This window comes from Acomys russatus, chromosome 11, assembly GCF_903995435.1.
Source record: "Acomys russatus chromosome 11, mAcoRus1.1, whole genome shotgun sequence".
Lineage (NCBI taxonomy): Eukaryota > Metazoa > Chordata > Mammalia > Rodentia > Muridae > Acomys > Acomys russatus.
The window spans coordinates 51,300,793-51,317,517 of record NC_067147.1 but is presented as its reverse complement, the minus strand read 5'-3'; positions in this window follow the sequence as shown (position 1 = coordinate 51,317,517).

The following is a 16,725-nucleotide window of genomic DNA, read 5'->3' as shown; positions in this document are numbered from 1 at the left end:
CAACAGCGTGACTATGTCATACGTCAATATGTAGAATAGATCGATATATAAGATATAATTTAGCGTAAAATTCCAGGCAAATCCCGATATAGGAACCAGGATTAGTTATTATTACAGGATTTGTGGTGGCTTGAATAAGAATGGCTCCATAGGCTCATGTATTTGAATGTTTAGTCGTTAGGGAGTGGCGCTACTTGAGAAGGATTAGGAGGTGTGGCTTACTGGGGTGGGCGTGGCCTTGTTGGGGGAAGTGTGTCGCTGAGGATGGGCTTTAAGGTTTCAAAGGCCCGAGTCAGGCCTGATGCCTTTCTTCCTGCTGCCTGTGGATCCAGATGTGGAACTCTCAGCTACCTCTATAGCACTACGTCTGCCTGTGTGCCACTGTGACAATACTGGACTAGACCTCTGAAACCGTAAGCCAGCTGCAGTTGCAGTTAGATGCTTCTTCTGTAAGAGTGGCCACAGCCACGGTGTCTTTCCCCTGCAACAGAACACTGACTAAGACAGAGACCATTGTTAGCTATGCCTCAGGAAATGGGCAGCAATATGTTTGTGCTGTATTTGTTCTCATTTATAACAAATGATTCACTGCTTGTCACTGCTTGCAGAAGCTTTATCATGTACACCTGACTGACAACTTACACATGACCCACACTGGTGAGTTGATCCTTCTGGATTGTTTTGTTCAAACACTTCTGTCTTGGAGGCGACACTAAAACTCTTTGGTGATTTTTCTGATCAGGAAGACACGATAACTCAGACATCAGGTGCAGTGACTAGCTCTTGTGTGCGTCACTAAGTATGGAGAGTAAATGACCACAGTTACTCCATTGTAATGTATATGACACATTGTATGACCCATTTGATTCTACTTTAATAGAAACCTAAAGCAAGCAAACAAAAATTACCCAGTATTTTGGTTCACATGGACCAGATTGTTTCACTCTAGTCTCTGAGACATATGTTTTTCTGAAGGATGGCCATCAATGTTTGTCATTTGAACAAAAGCAGGAAGAAATACAGAATTAGGTTGTGCCATCTGATGAAATAAAATAAAATAAAAAAAACCACAAAGCATGAATATCTTTATAATATTTGAAGACAGTAATCTGATATTTGAATGTCTTTAAGCCTGGGTCTCAGATACAAATGAAATTAAAAGAACCTATGAGATAAAAGCACACAAACTCCACACATAGGCCATACATGTGAAAAGAAACCTTATCTTTGTTTTTGGGTAGCTGATTTATATATTTCCACTGTCCACAGAAGGGCGTGCTAGCCCTTCCATTTGAGAGTGCCACCAAGGTTTCTGGTACAAAATAGAGACTCAGGAGCATCCTTTCTCATCCTTTTCCATCTCAGACATACCCCCACATCTACACCTTGCGCACAGACTGCACAACAGCTTCGTGTCGCCCCCCCCCCCCACCCCCCCCTCCGATGATGTGAAGACAGGACTAGGAGGTGACTATGGACATTATTGCCCTTTGGGTCCTTTCTCCCTCAGATGCTTTCCCTGTGCCCACGGAATATGATCCTTTGTCAAGCCTGCAGTATGTTGTGTCAGTTTGGCTGGGGTCTGTTGACCTTTGCTTCTTACACTCTCCCTCCTTTTGTCACCCCACGCCCCTTAGGCTTTGCTCCACGGCATTTGTCTTACGCCTGGAAGCAGCTAGCGCCTTACCATGCTGACCTGGCTCAAGAGCTAATAAGTGGTTGCTCACTGTTTTCACCTGTATGGAGCTCTGGGAACACTGGAACTTTCTCTCTTCAGTGTGAGATCTCGCATGGAAGCCTAGGAGCTGCACTTGGTTTCAGTGAGCGTTACAACAAGTTGTTTTGCTTTAGGAGCTATGCTAACATAGAGCATCAGGAAACAGACCATCCCGAAACAGACCCTGATTTTCCAAACAAGCGCCAAACAAGGAACTCATCTGTTTTAATTCCCCCTCGCTATTTAGTGTTGTGGAAGTTTTGGTTTATATGTAAACATGTTTATTTTATTTTAGTTTTATTTTTATTGTTATTTTGTTTTGGTTGTTTTATGGTTTAATCCCAGGTGTGGGATATGTGGCGGCTCCAGTTTGTCCACAGCTGATGATTGCCTCCAGAAAAGGGCACTTGATGGTTGTCAGCTGTGAATTACGTCATGAAAGGGGGTGGAGTCTTTGGCAGGCAGGATAAAAGCCAGACCAGGAGAGAGCGTGGGGGTCTCTGAGAAAGAGGAAGGCTGCTGGCAAAGAGGAAGGCTGCTGGCAAAGAGGAAGGCTTTCCCTAGGGCGCCCCCCCCCCCACAACCTCCCGCGCGCCGTTGCTCCTGGTTGCTGTTGATGCAGTTTGATGAGAAGAAGTCAGAGACCTCCTGAAAAGAGGATTGGACTTGTCCAAAAGAACCCGAAGACCCTAAACAGCAGGAAGCAGCTAAGGAAAACTATACACTCTCTCCCTCCACTAACCTTCCTTCTCTCCTACCTGGTGTTGGGGTGTTGAAAGGGATTGGGGAGAAGAAGGGGATTTAAGGAACCCAAACAGAGGAAGGGGATGCAGCCGCTCAAAGGTCTATGGGAGGGGAATAGGGCGGGAGAGGGAGGGAGGGTGGGAACAGGAAGATAAGAGTGAGGGAATGATGTACAACCGGAATGCAATATAGATAAATTATAATTAAAAAAGGGAAAACAATACATTTTAAAAGTACACCGACAATTCAGAGACATGGGGAAAGCGTAAGAATAACAGTACAGATACATCATATCCTTTTTTTTTTTTTTTTTTTTACACACCTGCAAATGGAGGGAGCAGGCTGAGCACTTCCTCTGTTCTCTGGGTGGGGACTTACTCTGGGCATATCTTTTTTCCTTCTTGAGGACACTTTCTTCATACTCCCCTTTATTTCATGTACGCCCTTGCTCTAAAAGCTTTGCACAAACAACTTCATTGAACCCTCACGACTCCAGACAAGGTAAGTGCTTATTATTTTCACGGTTGTAAAATTTCACAAGTCGCTGGCACAGCTGGGATTGGGATCCCTGTGGCTAGCTCAGACCTATGCTGACGTGGAGGGCCGAACGTTTTGTTATCTCGTTCATTGTGAAGACTATGAAAACATGAATTGAAAACAAGAATTGCACATGAGTGAAAGGTTCATTACCTTAATATTTTCAGATTTTTGACTTAATTATCTTTGCTAAGATTTAAAAAAAAAAAAAAAAAAAGAGTGGCCCTTGAAAGGGACAACACATTGGGAGATCTGGGAGCTGTGAGATGCAAAGTGTTGTTATTTCCACAGGAAATGGAAAATGCAGAAATAACACTGAGAATGAGCTAACAGAGTCAACATTAGGAAGGCCCATTGGCGGTACATTTGGACCCACGATTTCTATACTGAAATGTTTACCTTAATGGTTGCCATTACCTTTAACTTAATTAATTCAATGACTCCTATCTGTTATAGAAAAATTGATAATATGACAGGATCTCTTGTTTAGGTTTTTTTTTTTTTTTTAAGTCATTACTGAAAGCCTACATGATAAGGAACAAGTACAGGCCCAGGGACTGTATAACTGTCTAGAGGTAGGTTACTTAGTGACTGAGCCATTCCCAATACCGGCCTAATCTTTTCTATTTCCAAATGAAACTATGAAACTGATATTTTTAATACATGATTTTATCCTTTCATCTTTATTGTCTTTATAGAAAAACACTTCAGACCTGATTAGCATTCCTCATGGACCCTCCTGGTCGCTCCTATTCCCTTGTATGTACAGCTTGCCTCTGACCAGTTAATCCTTGACGTCATCTGTCCTTGAGTAACACAGAGAAAGATTTTATTGACGGTTTTTGAGTTTGAGAGCGGGCAATGTTGACAATTTTATGAATAAAACACACAGTCGCCGAGTCCATTCCAGCCCATGGAGGCCAGTTCTTAAATTAGAGTTTTGGGACAGATTTCTAGGTGTTTGATAGCTTGGAACTGACGAGGATGAGAAATTTATATGGCAGAAATCTATAAACATAGCACATTCATTTTCTTTTGCTTTGTTTTTCTGCTGAGCCGCATTGCTTTATTGGCTCACAGATAAAAAGAAAACTGTCCATTCGAGTCTGTTCTTCATCCCCTGTGTGCCCTACTTTTAAAATGTATGCATTTATATTCTGAGATATGTACCTATAGGCTTCCTTTGCACCTCAGCATTATATAAATGGGGACATATATCTCTGGAATAAAGATATCATGTTCAGTTTGACATAGTATAAATAATATGTGGCATATGAGAGTCGAGAAGGCCGTATTGAATATTTATAGTCTTAATAGTATTAATACACATACGTAATTGAAATAACTTAAATGTAAGTGGTTCTTGTCTTACTAATATTAATATACATATATAACTAAAATAATTTAGATATGAGTTGTTTTGGGGTTATGTCTTTCATTTCTATTTTCCTCTTTTTTCATTGTAGTATGACTGATATCTTTGTACTTTTAGAGAATTGAGTCACTCGTGGGAGAGAGCAAGGCACACAAACCTGACGAGGAAGAAAAAGCAAATCAGATACACTCAGAGCCACGGATTTTGACATTTCCCAAATGTTATTATGACTCAGGGCTCACTGAGGAAAGTTAGATGTTGAGACTCAGAGAAAGACTGAGATTTCTGTTATTTAAACTGAGTTTTAAATAAAACTCAGTTTCATCTCAAGCCCAAAGAGCCTAGGCTAATTCAACCACTACATAGTATGTTTCAGGTAGTGGAAGTGTGACATGTTTTGGACACAGCTCTAAGTGCTCCCTTGGCCTCGCAGGACTCTGCTGTTCTGGCACTGTCTGCTCTTGAATAACACTACTAAAGTTTTCACGCTTCAAAAGCCTTACTCTGAAGAAAAGGGAAGGAAAAAAAAAAACCCTCCCCAACCAATGGACTCCTCTTACTTCTTTTTGTTCCAACATTTGATTATAATTTATTACATCCCATTGTTATCCTGTCACATGAGTCTTCCTGTTCCCTCACTCCATCCTTCTGCCCTATTCTTCTCCCCTGGACCTCAGATGGGGATGGGACCCTCCTGCTCTTCTCATCCTGATGGTCTGCGTCCCCTTTCTTGGTGTGCCCACAGGGCTGCCACTCCAACGGGAAGTGATCAAATCCGAGACACCAGAGTTTGTGTCAGAGGCAGTCCCAGCTCCCCCCACAACCATGCAGAATGAGCTGATCATTGGATGTAGCTGAACAGGGGGTCTAGGTTCTCTGCATGCATTGTTGGTTAGTGCAACAGTTTGTGCAGGCCCCCTGGGTCCAGATCTGCAGGCCTTGATGGTCTCCTTGTGGGGCTCCTTAACCTATTGTGTCTTTCTATTGCACCCCCAACTTTTCCATACCACTCTCAGTACTCTGCCTAGAGTCCAGCTGCGAGTCCCAGGATCTGTCCCAATGCCCCGGTGGGTGGAGTTTCTCAGAGGACATCTATGTTGGGCTAATATCCAAGTGAGTCTATACCATGCATGTCCTTCTAGGTCTGGGTTACCTCACTCAGGGCAATCATTTCTAGTTCCATCCATTTGCCTACAAAGTTCAAGATTTCCTTGTTTTTAATAGCTGAGTAATATTCCACTGTGTAAATGTACCACAGTTTCTTTAAGTTAAGGGACATCTATGTTGTTCTTTAAGTTCAGTTAAGGGACATCTATGTTGTTTCCAGATTCTGGCTATTATGAATAAAGCTGCTATGAACATAGTTGAACAAATGTCCTTGTTGTGTAGTGGAGCATATTTCAAGTATATGCCAAGGAGTGGTATAGCTGAGTCTTGGAGCAGCACTATTCCCAATTTTCTGAAAAGCAACAGATTGATTTCCAAAGTGTTTGTACAAGTTTGCACTCCCACCAGCAATGAAGGAATGTTCCCCTTTCTCCACATGTTCACCAGCATGTGCTTTCACTTGAATTTTTGATCTTAGACATTCTTTTAGGTGTAAGATGGAATCTCAGAGTCGTTTTAATTTGCATTTCCTTGATAACTAAAGATGTTGAGCATTTCTTTAAGTGTTTCTCAGCCATTCGATGTTCTTTTATTAAGAATTCTCTGTTTAGTTCTGTACCCATTTTTTAATTGGGTAATTTGGTTTGGTGGTGTTTAATTTATTGAGTTCTTTATATATTTTGGATAATAGCCCTTTGTTAGAGATCTTTTCTCAATCTGTAGGCTGCCATTTTGTTCTGTTGACAGTGTCCTTCACCTTATAGAAGCTTTTCAGTTTCATGAAGGTCCCATTTATTAATTGTTGATCTTAAAGCCTGAGTTATTTGTGTTTTGCTCAGGAAGTTGTCACCTGCCGCTGAGTTCAAGGCTCTTCCCCACATTTTCTTTTAACAGATTTAGAGTGTCTGGTTTTATGTTGAGGTCTTTAATGTACTTCAACTTTGTTGTGCAGGGCAATAAATACGGATCTATTTGCATTTTTCTACATGTAGACATCCAGTTAGACCAGTACCATTTGATGAAGATGCTATCTTTTTTCCATTGTATGGATTTGGTTTCTTCATCAAAATTCAAGTGTCCATAGGTGTGTGGGTTTATTTCTGGGTCTTTGATTCGATTCCATTGGTCAACCAGCCTATTTCTATGCCAGTTTTTAATTACTCTTTTTTTTTTTTTTTTAATTACTGTTGCTCTATAGTACAACTTGAGATTAGGGAAGGAGATTCCTCTGGAAGATCTTTTATTGTACAGTATTGTTTTAATTATTCTGGAGATTTTTTTTTATATGAAGTTGAGAATTGATTTTTCAAGGTCTGTAAATAATTGTGTAGTTATTTTGATAGGGATTCCATTGAATCTGTAGATTCCTTTTAGTAAAATGTTGATTCTCCTGATCCATGAGCATGGGAGATCTTTCCATCTTCTGATATCTTCTTCAAACAAGTTTTCACTTGTTTAGTTAGAGTTACACCAACATACTTTATATTATTTGTGGCTGAAGTGTGTACTTTCCGTAATTTTTTCTTAGCTCGTTTGTCATTTGTATACGAGAGGGCTACTGATTTAAAAAAAATTAATCTTGTATCGGGCCACTTTGATGAAAGTGTTTCTCAGTTGTAGGTGTTCACTGGTAAAATTTTGAGGGTCACTTATGTGCACTGTCATATCATCTGCAAATAGTGACACTTTGACTTCCTCCTTTCTGATGTAGATCCACTTTTATTGTCTTATTCTTCTAGCTAGCTCTTCTATATTGAAGATATATGGAAAGAGTGGGCAGCCTTGTCTAGTTCCTGATTTTAGTGGAATTGCTTTGAGTTTCTCTCCATTTAATTTGATGTTGACTATCGGCTTGCTGTATATTGCCTTCATTATGTTTAGGTATGTGCCTTGTATGCCTGATCCCTCCAAGACTTTAAACACGAATGGGTGTTAGATTTTGTCAAATGCTTTGTTGGCATTTAAGGAGATGATCATGTGGTTTTTTTTAGTTTGTTATATGGTGGATTACATTGATGGGATTTTCATATATTGAACCATCCTGCACTTCTGGGATGTAACCAACTTGGTTATGGTGAATGATATCTTGATGTGTCTTGGATTTGGTATAGAAGTATTTTATTGAGTAATTTTGCATCAATGTTTATAAGAGAAATTATTTTAAAGTTCTCTTTCTTTGTTGGGTCTTTGTGTGGTTTAGGTATCAAGGTGACTGTGGCTTCATAGAATGAGTTTGGCAATGTTCCTTCTGTTTCTATTTTGTGGAATAGTTTGAAGAGAATTGATATTAGCTCTTCTTTGAAGATCTGGTAGAATTTTGCTCTGAGTCCATCCAGCTCTGTACTTTTTTTGCTTGGCAGACTTTTGATGACTGCTTTTATTTCCTTAGGAGATATGGGACTATTTATTATTTACTTGATGTTGATTCAATTTTATTTATTTTTTTTCTTTTTAAAAACTTTTTTTATTAATTTATTCATATTACATCTCGATTGTTAGCCCTTCCCCTGTTTCCTCCCATTCTTCCCTCCCTCCCACTTCCCCCCTTCTCCCCTCCCCTATGTCTGTGATTGAGGGAGACCTCCTCCCCCTATATATGCTCTTAGAATATCGAGTCTCTTCTTGGTAACTTGCTATCCTTCCTCTTAGTGCCACCAGGCCTCCCCATTCAGGGGACGTGGTCAGAAAAGGGGCACCAGAGTTCATGTGAGAATCAGATCTCACTCTCCACTCAGCGGTGGAGAATATCATGATCATCGGCTAGGTCTTGGTAGGGGTTCGAAGTTTAATGCCTATATTCTCCTTGGCTGGTGCTTTAGTTTGAGGAGGACCCCAGGATCCAAATCTGCCTGTCATAAAGTTCTTCTTGTAGGTTTCCAGGACCCTGTGGGTCCTACTATTTCTCTATTCTTCCATGCTACTCTCACCTAAAGTCTCAATAGGATGTCCTCTCCTCTGACCTACTTTCTTGGTAAGTAAAGTTTTTCATGGTATGTATCCCTTGGACTAGTGTTTTGATATAAGTGAGTATATACCGTTTGCCTCTTTTTGCTTCTGGGTGAACTCACTCATTATGACAATTTCTAGATCAATCCATTTGTCCACAAATTTTGGGAATTCCTTGTTTTTAATAGCTGAGTAGCATTCCATAGTGTAAATGTACCATAGTTTCTTAGTCCATTCTTCTACTGAGGGACACTTAGGCTGTTTCCATGTTCTGGCTATTATGTATAAAGCAGCTATGAACATGGTTGAGCATATGTCCCTGTTGTGTGGTAGGGCATTTTCTGGGTATATTCCAAGGAGTGGGATAGCTGGGTCTTGAGGAAGCCCTTTTCCCATTTTTTGTGAGAAAGCGCCAGGTAGCTTTCCAAGATGGTTGTACTAGTTTGCATTCCCACCAGCAATGAAGGAGTGTTCCTCTTTCTTCACATCCTTGCCAACATGTGGATTTTAGCAAGTGGCAGTTATGAAGAAAGTTGTCCATTTCTTTTATATTTTCAAAATTTGTGGCAATAGGCTTTTGAAGTAAGACCTAACAATTTTTTGGATTTCCTTGGTGTCTGTTGTTATGTCTCTCTTTTCATTTCTTATTTTGTTGATTTGAATACTCTCCCTCTGCCTTTTAGTTTGGTTAAGCATTTGTCTATCTTGTTGATTTTCTCAAAGAACCAGCGCTTGTCGGCTCTTTGAATTATTCTCTTCGTTTTTAAGTTATTGAATTCAGCCCTGAGTTTGATTGTTTTCAGCCATCTACTCCTCTTTGATGTGTCTGTTTCTTTTTTTCTAGAGCTTTCAGATGTGCTATTAAGTTTCTAGTATGGGATCTCTCCAATTTCTTTATAAAGATGCTTAATGCTACGAACCTTTCTTTTAGCACTGCTTTCATTGTGTCTCATAAGTTTGGGTATGTTGTGCCTTCATTTTCTTTGAATTCTAGCAAGTCTTTAATTTCTTTTTCATTTCCTCCCTGACTCAGATGTCATTGAGTAAGGAGTTGCTCAGTTTCCATGAATTTGTAGGTTTTCTGTTGTTGTTGAAATCCATCTTTAATCCGTGGTAGTCCGATAAGATGCAAGGGGTTATTTCAATCTTCTTGTATCTGTTTAGGTTAGCTTTGTGGTCAAGTATGTAGTCAATTTTGGAGAGGATTATGTGAGGTGCTGAGAAGAAAGTACATTCTTTTGTGTTTGGATTAAATGTTCTGTAAATATCTGCCAGGTACATTTGGTTCATTATATCTATTAGTTTTATTATTTCTCCATTTAGTTTCTTTCTTGATGATATGTCTATTGGTGAGAGTGGGGTGTTAAGTCTCCCACTATTAATGTGTAAAATTTGATGTGTGATTTAAGCTTTAGTAATGTTTCTTTTATGAATGTAGGTTCTCCCTCATTTGGGGCATAGGTGTTCAAAATTGAGACATCATCTTGGTTTATTTTTCCTTTGATAGGTATGAAATGTCATTTCCCATCTCTTTTGATTAGTTTTGGTTGAAAAGTGTATTTTATTAGATATTAGAATGGCTACTCCAGCTTGCTTATTAGTTCTGTTTGCTTGGAATACATTTTCTATCTCTTTACTCTGAGGTAATATCTATCTTTATTTCTGAAGTGTGTTTCTTGTACGCAGTAGAATGATGTATCCTGTTTTTGTGTCCATTCTGTCAGCCTATGCTTTTTTTTTTTTAAACTGGGGAGTTGAGGCTATTGATGTTGAGAGATATTAATGACCATTGGTTGTTAGTTTCTGTTATTTTGATGTTGGTGATGGCAGAGTGTGTGTGTTTCCTTCCTTTTGGTTTTGTGGATGTGGGGTTATTTATTTCCTGTGTTTTCCTGGGTGTAGTTAGCCTCCTTGGGTTGGAAGTTTCCTTATAGTATTTTTGGTAGGGCTGCATTTATGGCTAGGTACTGTTTAAATTTGCTTTTTCATGGAATATCTTGTTTTTTCCATCTATAGTGATTGAAAGTTTTGCTAGATACAGCAGTCTAGGTTGGCATCTTGGTGTCTTAGTGTTTGCATGACACCTGTCCAGGTCATTCTGGCTTTCATAGTCTCTGTTGACAGAAGTCAGGTTTAATTCTGATTGGTTTGCCTTTGTATGTGACTTGGCTTTTTTCTCCTGTAGCTTTTAATAGTATTTCTTTATTCTGTACATTTAGTGTTTTGATTATTAATGTGGCAGGAGGATTTTCTTTTCTGGTCTAATCTGTTTGGAGTTCTGTAGGCTTCTTGTATGTTTATAGGCATTTCTTTCTTTATGTTGGGGAAGTTTTCTTCTATAATTTTGTTGAAAATGTTTTCTGGGCCATGGAGTTTGAACTCTTTTCTTCTATTCCTATTATTCTTAGATTTAGTGTTTCTTTCTTTCTCTTTTTTTTTTTTAGAGAAAACTTATTATTTATCTTTTTAAAAATACATTAATTTTACTATACATGTATAAAACAAACTACATGCAGCAAGGAGAATCATGGGACAATCATGAGTTCTATAAATGTTACATTCATAGTGGTTTGGCTATTTGTATTTATCCAGCTTGAAGTAAATGTCTTTCCTGACTTGTTGGGTTTAAATTTCTGAATGAAATTCAATATCTATCCTATCTCAACTCTAATAACTTCTTTATCTTGATCTAAAAAGATATTATCTCCTAACCAACTAAACTTGATTGTAAAACTTATACTATCTGGCCCTCAGTGCCCCTCAGAGACTTGAGAAGGAATAAAACTTAAATTCCTGAGTGAACAAGAAGTGTGGTTTAGCAGCTTCCAAAATGTACAAGTTGACTTAGATGGTCTACTGCCTGAACAGTCACCCAACACTATAACATTAGAGCCTCATCTTCGGCTTTCTGGCTCAATATCTCTGCCAGACTTATTCACAGGGCAGGAACTATTGAGGACTTGCTTACCCTGCCTTGGCAGAGTGTGCCCATTGATTCTGCCTGCATCTAAGCTGCCCATTTTTAGGCAGAATTCTGTTTGTGGCAGGGACAAGGACATTTTTCCCAGTGGCTGGTTTGCCACATTTGAAGCCGTCTCCATAAGGAGGCTCTTTGATGCTCATCATCTTCTTTGAGGTCAGCTGGGTGTTGTCAGAAGTTAACTTGTCTTGCTGTCAAAGAAATTTAGGAATATAAAAACAACTTTAAATGCCATATTCTGTGTTTCTCTGAAGCTTTAAAAGACCTTATTCAACTATTTTACCTCATATATCGATAAAGTCATATCTATCTGTTAGACTTAGGATATATAATCTTGTGCTAAAATCTGACAAGTATTTGACATGCCTATGTTTTGTATCAATATTCTAAATTCTATAGCAATGATTTAGACATAACCTTCATTATGAGTAATAATTAAGGCCTTGAGTTAAGGAGTAGGTTCAATCATCTAGTTTTTGTTCTATCCTCCCTCTATGTTCCTATATCTCCCTTTCTTTCTTTCTAGCTCCTATCTCCTTACCTATGTATGCAAGATAAAGGAAAAGAGAGATGTCCCTGCATTTCACCTATTTTTTTCTCTGTCTAAGACCAATAATGACTTATGACCACCTTCCGATGAGAATAAGCATTTGTAGACCAAGAGAGAAAAACAGAAACCTGTACACCCCTTCCCCACCCCACCCCACCCCACCCCTGGTTAGAGGGAATGGGGCGTCATTCTCTTAAGCTTTCTTTAGGTTGAATTGGGGTGAATAATACTTGGAAGGGGGCCCAAAAATTTGGAGATAATGGTTAAGAAAGCCATGAATTACATTTGTGGTCCAGTTTCTAAATGTTGAGAGATTCCAGGCTTAGTAGGAGATTGAAATGGTAGTCCAAATTGGATCAGAAGTCTTCTACAATGTTGTCTGGGAAGCTGTCCAAATCTGATGGTTAACAGCAACAGAGTCATTGGGGATGGAGCTAGGAGGATACAGGATGTCAGTGTCCATCATGCTGAGAGAAATGAATCCTGTCAGGTCTGATCCAGCATCAGTGTCTGGTTATTTTGTTCTGAAAACACAATTTCTCACAAGCTTTATAGAGTTCTAACATTATAATTGTATGAGATGTGTGGGATGCACAGAACAAAAAGCTAGTTTTCTGCTCATTGTATGAGTAGATGTAAGGCATCTGCAAATCTTCCTTCATGCCTCACTAAGAGTGGCCTTTAATACTAAGTCACAGAGAATCTGTGGCCAACATGAGGCCTCTCTATGCCTTTACATTTAGATCTCTGCCGGTATCAGAGCTATTCTCATTTAATGGGATTAGGAATATAAGTTATCTGCTTGTTCTGCAGTTTGAATTCTTTACATCCCAATAGTAGCCCCCTCCCTCATCCGCTCCCAATCCCACCCTCTCCCTCATCAACTCCCAACCCCATCCCCTCTCTCATCCCCTTTCCCTCCCTCCCCTAGTCCTTAGAAAGGGGAGCACTCCTCCCCTAACATCTGACCTTAGTTTATCTAGTGTCCCCTGTACTACATATGGCCTCTTTCTCTGTGGCCTGACAGGGCCACCCTGTACTCTTGGGACTCTGTCCAGTGTCCAGGTTCGAATCTCTGTAACTATTCCTATCCCCTGCTGGGTGGAGTCTTTCCTAGTATATCTATGTTGGGTTAAAATCGACATATAAGTGAATATATACCATGCGTCTCTTTTTGGGTCTGGGTTATCTCTCTTAGACTGATCATTTTTCATTCCATCTATTTGCCTGAAAAATTCAAGATTTCCTTGTTTTTAATAGCTGAATAGTATTCCATTGTGTAGATGTACCACAGTTTCTTTATCTACTCTTCAGTTGAGGGACATCTCGGTTGTTTCTAGGTTCTGGCTATTATGAATAAGGCTGATATGAACATAGTTCTGCAAATGTCTTTGTTGCATGGTGGGCATCTTTCAGATACATGCCCAGGAGTGGTATAGCTGGGTCTTGGGGTAGAGCTATTACAGTTTTTCTGAGAAAGCACCATATTCCTTTCCAGAGTGGTTGAACAAGTTTGCACTCCCACCAGCAGTGGAGGAGAGTTACCCTTTCTCCACATCCTTGCCAGCATGTGTTGTCATTTGAGTTATTGATCTTCTCCATTCGGATAGATGTATGATGGAATCTCAAGGTTGTTTTGATTTGCATTTCCCTGACGACTATGGATGTTGAACATTTCTTTAAGTGTTTCTCAGCCATTCGATATTCCTCTATTGAAAATTCTGTTTAGTTCTGTACCCCATTTTTAATTGGATTATTTGGTTTGGTGGTGTTTAATTTCTTGAGTTCTTTATATATTTTAGATATTAGCCCTTTGTTAGATGTGGGGTTGGTAAAGATCTTTTCCCAATCTGTGGACTGTCACTTTGTTCTGTTGACAGTGTCTTCTGCCTTGCAGAAGCTTCTCAGCCTCGTGAGGTCCCATTTATTAATTGTTGATCTTAGAGCCTGAGCTATTGGTGTTCTGTTCAGGCAGTTGTCTCCTATGCCAATGAGTTCTAGGGTCTTACCCACTTTTTATTCTAACAGATTTACTCTGTCTGGTTTTATGTTGAGATCTTTAGTCCACTTGGACTTTAGTTTCGTACAGAGTGATAAATATGGATCTATTTGCATTTTTGTTTTTACATGTAGACATCCAGTTGGACCAGCACCATTTGTTAAAGATGCTGTCTTTTTTCCATTGTACTGTTTTGGATTCTTTGTCAAAAATCAAATGACCATATGTGTAGATGTATATCTGGGTCTTCAATTCAATTCCATTGATCAATTGGCCTATTTCTAGGCCTGTATCATGCTGTTTTTATTACTGTTGTCTATAGTACAGCTTGAGATCAGGGATGGAGATTCCTCCAGCAGATATTTTATCATATAGGATTGATTTAGCTATCCTGTTTTTTTTTCCATATGAAATTGAGAACTGATCTTTTCAGTTCTGTAAAATATTATGTTGGTATTTTGATCAAGATTGCATTGAATCTGTAGATTGCTTTTGGTAGGATGGCCATTTTTACTATGTTGATTCTCCCAAGCCATGGGCATGGGAGATTGTTCCATTTTCTGATATCTTCTTCAATTTCTTTTTGCAGAGACTTGAATTTTTTTTCATACCAGTCTTTCACTTGCTTGGTTAGATTTACACCCAGATATTTTATATTGTTTGAGGCTATTGTGAAGGGAGTGGTTTCCCTAATTTCTTTCTCCACCCTTTTGTCATCTGTATACATGAGGGCTACCGACTTTTTCATGTTAATTCTGTATCCTGCTACTTTGCTGAGTTGTTTATCAGCTGTGGGAGTTCTTTGGTAGAATTTTGAGGATCGCTGATGTATATTATCATATCATCTGCAAATAGTGAAACTTTAACTTCTTCCTTTCCTATATGTATCCCCTTGATCTCCTTTAGCTGTCTTATTGCTCTAGCTAGGACTTCAAGTACTATATTGAAGAGAAATGGAAAGAGTGGGCTGACTTCAGTGGGATTGACTTAAGTTTCTCCTCATTTAGCTTGATGTTGGCCATAGGCTTGCTGTATATTATCTTTACTATGTTTAAGTATGTGCCTTGCATCCGTGATCTCTCTTAAGAATTTTAACGTGAAAGGGTGTTGGATTTTATCGAATGCTTTTTCCGCATCTAAAGAGATGATCATGTGGTTCTTTTCCTTCAGTTTGTTTATATGGTTGATTACATTGATGGATTTCCTGATATTGAACCACCCCTGCATGCCTGGTATGAAGCCTACTTGGTCATGATGGATGAGATTTTTTTTTTTTTATGTGATCTTAGACTCAGTTTGCCTGAATTTTATTGGGTATTTTTGCATCTATGTTCGTAAGGGAGGTTGGTCTAAAGTTCTCTTTCTTTGTTGGGTCTTTGTGTGGCTTAGGTATTAAGGTGATTATGATGTCAGAGAATAAGTTTGGTAGTATTCTTTCTGTTTCTATTTTGTGGAATAGTTTGAGGAGTATTGGTATTAGTTCTTCTTTGAAGGCCTGGTAGAATTCTGTGCTGAATCTATCTGACCCAGGGCTCTCTTTGGTTGGGAGACTTCTGATGACTGCTTCTATTTCTTTAGGGATATAGGACTATTTAATTTGTTTGCCTGATCTTGATTCAGCTTTGGAAAGTGGAATTTATCAAGGAAATTGTCCATATCCTTTAGACTATCAAATTTTGTGGCGTATAGGCTTTTGAAGTAAGACCTAATGATTCTTTGAATTTCCTCCTCAGTATCTGTTGTTATTTCTCCCTTTTCATTTCTGATTTTGTTAATTTGTGTACTCTACCTTTGCCTTTTAGTCAGTTTGGCTAAGGGTTTGTCTACTTTGTTGACTTTCTCAAAGAACCAGCTCTTGGTTTCATTGATTCTTTGAATTGTTTTGTTTCTAATTTATTGATTTCAGCCCTGAGTTTGATTATTTCCAGCCATCTATTCCTCTTGGGTGTGTCTGATTTTTTTTTCGAGAGTTTTCAGGTGTTCTATTAAGTTGCTTGTATGCAATGTCTCCAATTTCTTTATGATGGCACCTAGTGCTATGAACTTTCCTCTTAGCACTTTTTTTCATTGTGTCACAAAGGGTTGGATCTGTTGTACCTTTATTTTCATTGAACTCTAGGAGGTCTTTGATTTCCTTCTTTATTTCATCCCTGACCCAGTGTCATTGAGTAGAACATTATTCAATTTCCATGTGTTTGTAGGGTTTTTATTAATTCTATTGTTGTTGCTGCTCAGCTTTAGGCCATGGTGGTCTGATAAGATGCAGGGGATTATTTGAATTCTTTGTATATATTGAGGCTTGTTTTATGACCAATTATATGGTCTGTTTTTGAGAAGGTTCTGTGTGGCGCAGAGAAGGTATATTCTTTTCTATTTGGGTAAAAAGTTCTGTGAATGTCTGTTAGGTTCATTTGATTCATGACCTCTGTTAGCTTGATTATTTCCCTATTTAATTTCTGCCTTGAAGATCTGTTCATTGGTGATAGTGGGGTGTTGAGATCTCCCACTAGTATTGTGTTGGGATCAATGACTGATTTAAACTTTAAAAGTATTTCTTTTACAAATGCAGGTGACCTAATATTTGGGGCATAGATATTCAGGATAATGATGTTCTCTTGGTGGATTTTCCTTTGATTAGGACAAAGTGTCCTTCTCGATCTTTCTTGATCAATTTTAATTGAAAGTCTACTTTATCAGACATTAGAATGGCTACTCCCGCTTGCTTTCTGGAGTCCATTTGCTTGGATTTTTTTCCAGCCTTTTACTCTCA